General features: G+C 32.5%; 1 protein-coding gene across 1 annotated transcript in view; it reads left to right on the forward strand.

Moving 5' to 3' along the window:
* LOC128249177 (uncharacterized) overlaps positions 1-4,145 on the forward strand; it is a 227,017-nt gene that overhangs the window by 211,721 nt on the left and 11,151 nt on the right. The gene's annotated exons all lie outside the window — the stretch shown is intronic.

Genomic DNA, 4,145 nt, shown 5'->3' on the forward strand with positions numbered 1-4,145 from the left:
ATATGTATATATATATGTATATATATATGTATATATATATGTATATGTATATATATATGTATATATATATGTATATGTATATATATATGTATATATATATGTATGTATATATATATATGTATATATATATGTATATATATATGTATATATATATATATATATATGTATATATATATGTATATATATATATATAAAGAGGGAAAGACGTATTTATGTATGTGTTACTGCTTCCTTGCTGTGACATCAAGTGATAGTTGTAAATGAATGCCACTGTTATCCAGTCTTGCATGAAAAACATGCCTGGTCATGAGGAAATATTATCTTGCTTGGAAACAGGTGAGGTCTGTTGACAGGAAGGACATCTGGATATAGAAAATATGCTTCAGCAAATACTCTCCAACCCCTATGAGTATAGAAAGTGGGTTTAAAATAATGACGGTCATAAATATAAACATATATATATGCGTGTGTATGTATGTATGTATGTATGTTCAGTTATAATAAAGACAAATTTTACATTAATCTGATGAGTGACTCTACTTTTGTAGAGTACAAATTTATTATTCTTATGCAAGAATGGTGTTGACAGTAACTTTGAAATTTCAGCCAGCTAAGCCATCAATCCGACGATGGCTTAGTTAGTTGAAACTTCGAAGTTACTGTCAGCATCATCCTTGTATAAGAATAATATATGCCACTGTATATCACCTTGAACAAGTGTCTTCTACTATAGCCTCGGGCTGACCAAATCCTTGTGAATGGATTTGGTAGACAAAAACTGAAAGAAGCCCATCGTATATACATGTGCGTGTGTGTGTGTGTGTGTGTGTGTGTGTGTATGTGTGTATGCGTGTGTTTGTGAGTCTGTGTTTGTTCCCCCCACAATCGCTTGACAATCGATGTTGGTCTGCTTATATCCCCATAATTTAGTTGTTTGGCAAAAGAGACCAATAGAATAAGTACTAGGCTTACAAAGAATAAGTCCTGAGATCAATTTGTTCAACTAAAGGCGGTGCACCAGCATGGCCACAGTCAAAAGACTTGAAACGAATAAAAGAATAAAATGCCAATTATGGTAAAGGTAATTTTCTTTAAAATATTAAATTCCTTACCAAAAATTCTAGTATCTAGGTCTTACCAAGCATATATTTCCATGCTTACCTGTTGCATATAAGTGTGTTGCATATAAGCCTGTTGCATATAAGTGTGTACATGTGCATTAGCGAGTGTGTGTGCATGCGCTCATGCATGCATGTTTTTATGTTGTTACTGATGGATTATCCTACAGCATATTGCATGAATTTGTGTAACAAGTGTTTTCACACCTGAAGCCACATTTCATATTCATTTCCTAACTATAATTACTTGGTTAAGAACTTCATGCTGTTACCTTTTATTACACCTGAATGATGCAATCAATATGCTTTGCCAGCAGGATTGGAAAAACTGTATTTTTGTTTCCCATTTGATTTTCCATTTACCTCATAAAAGTTGTTTTAACTGAACCCAATGCCTGTGTAAGTTTTATATGTGTGTTTTATCTTTGTTTGCATGTTGTTGCTATGGTTTATGTTTATTTTTACTTCTATTTATTTGCTAGAATTTTGTTTATTATCATTATCATTTTTATTGGGTTTTGTTTTTTTGTTTCCTTTGTTTATAAGTTTTCCTATGTCATTCCATACTCCATTATTTTGTACTGTCCTCAATATTTTTATCAACACTTGTAGTTAATAGTATAATATATTTGATCATTCTGCCGAGGTCAACTTTGCCTTTCATCCATTCGGGGTCAATAAATTAAGTACCAGTTGCATACTGGGGTTGATCTAATCGTCTGCCCCCCACTCCCCAAAAATTTCGGGCCTTGTGCCTAGAGTAGAAAAGAATATATATATGATCATTATTATTACTGGGAAATCGGAGGAATCATTACCACAGAGTACAAAATGCTTAGCAGTATTTCTTTAGAGTTCTTTATGTTTTGAGTTCAAGTTCCACCAACGTTTAATTTAACTTTCATTGTTTCAGGGTTGTTGAAATAGGTACCTGATCGTTGCCAGAGCAGCTGTCTGGCTTCTGTACCAGTGGCACGTAAATAGCACCATTTGAGCGTGATCATTACCAGCGTCAAAAGACATTCAAGTGAGATCATTGCCTGTGCTGCTGGACTGGCTCCTGTGTGGTCGTTGCCAGTACCGGGTGACTGGCTTTCGTACTGGTGGCATGTAAAAGCACCTACTACACTCCCGGAGTGGTTGGCGTTAGGAAGGACATCCAGCTGTAGAAACTCTGCCAAATAAGATTGGAACCTGGTGTAGCCATCTGGTTCACCAGTCCTCAGTCAAATCGTCCAACCCATGCTAACATGGAAAGCGGACGTTAAATGATGATGATGATGATGATGGTGATTAGAAAAGATTATTATTATTGGTGTGCTGGCTGAATCATTACCACACTAGACAAAATTTTTATTAGTATTTCATCAGGTTCCATATAATCTAAGTTCAAATTCCTCCAAGGTTAACTTTGCTTGTCATCTTTACATATTCTATGAAATAAGTACTAATTAAATTCTTCCCACAAAATTTCAGGCCTTGACTCCATAGAAGAAAAAATTATTATTATAATTTTTATGTTAGCATGTTCAGCAAAATGCTTAGTGGCATATCTTTAGTCTTTACATTCTGAGTTCAAATTCCACCAAGGTTGACGATATTTTCCATCTTTACATAGACGATATATTGTCGAAAAAATAAGTTCTGGCTAAACACTTCCCACAAAATTTCAGGCTTTGTACTCATAATAGAAAAATATTATTATTATTTTTATGTTAGCATGCTGTGCAAAATGTTTAGTGGTATTTCATCCATCTTTACATTTTTCAGCTCAAATTCCGTTGAGATTGTACATCACTTTATACTATTCCAATTCTACTGTTGGTTTCAAATTTTGGTACAAGGCCAGCAATTTCAGGAAAGAGTGAAGTTGATTACAAGAGTCCCAGTGCTCAACTGATACTTAATTTATTGACCTTGAAAGGATGAAACGCAAAGTCGAACTCAGCAGATTTTAAATTCAGGATGAATTCAGGATCCTGCTGAGAATTTTGTCCAGTATGCTAACAACTCACCCCTTTATTCCAATTCTAATTCTAAAGTTATAATTCAAAAGTCCAACTAAGTCTCAAACTGTGGAACACCCAGCCACTTATATGTTAACTCAATGCACAGGTATTACAGTTGATCAACCAGGGGAATTCTCATCATTTAAGTCACTAGACACTCATTATTTTCCTTATTTTGGTCTGTAATCTCATTGAATATCTCATAGAAGTCTTACTAAATGTGACATTTATATAATTTCCAAGCAGTGATGTTGAAATAAGTTCCAGCTATAATATTTTACCAATAATTGGTTCAGACTATTTACATATCTCACTTGTAATCTCTTCTTCATGTTATGGCAAAAATATAATCTGTCTTTTTTATATTGTATTTTTCTTTTAATGTGTGTGTGTGTCCTACAAGTCTTTTAGTACAATTAATATTGTACAAAGAATTAAATATCATCATTGAAAGAATTCAATCAATCGTTTCCGCCAGAATAATGGCACTAGAATGAATTTTCTATAATGTAAGGTAAATGTTTGTGCAAAAGAAAAAAAGTAAGATAATAATAATGAAATAAAATTTTTAAAAATAATAATGAAATATAAAAAGAAAAAAATATTCGGAGCTGTTCTGAAATGTTTATTGGAAAAGCTAATGTTTTATGCCAAAGTTTTATGAAAGAATGTATATAAAAAAATGTCTCAACTCCTTACACAATAAACTCTGTAGCTCGCAATAGTGTATATAAGATTTTTATGTAAGAACTGATTGGATAAAGTCAGTATGAGAAGGCATCCAACTAAAACACATTTTTAACAATTTGTACAGAAATAGTTGAATCTAGAAACTATACTCGCAAACACCTACATTCATTTGTACATACATACACACACACACACATGTATATTAATATTTGTTTTTATGTTAAGTTACAATAAAAACAGTTTTACATTAAACTGAAGGATTACTCAATACTTTTTATTGATATTATCTTATGTATCTATCTTTCATATGTAAACATATATATATATA

Source organism: Octopus bimaculoides, chromosome 12 (assembly GCF_001194135.2).
Source record: "Octopus bimaculoides isolate UCB-OBI-ISO-001 chromosome 12, ASM119413v2, whole genome shotgun sequence".
Classification (NCBI taxonomy): domain Eukaryota; kingdom Metazoa; phylum Mollusca; class Cephalopoda; order Octopoda; family Octopodidae; genus Octopus; species Octopus bimaculoides.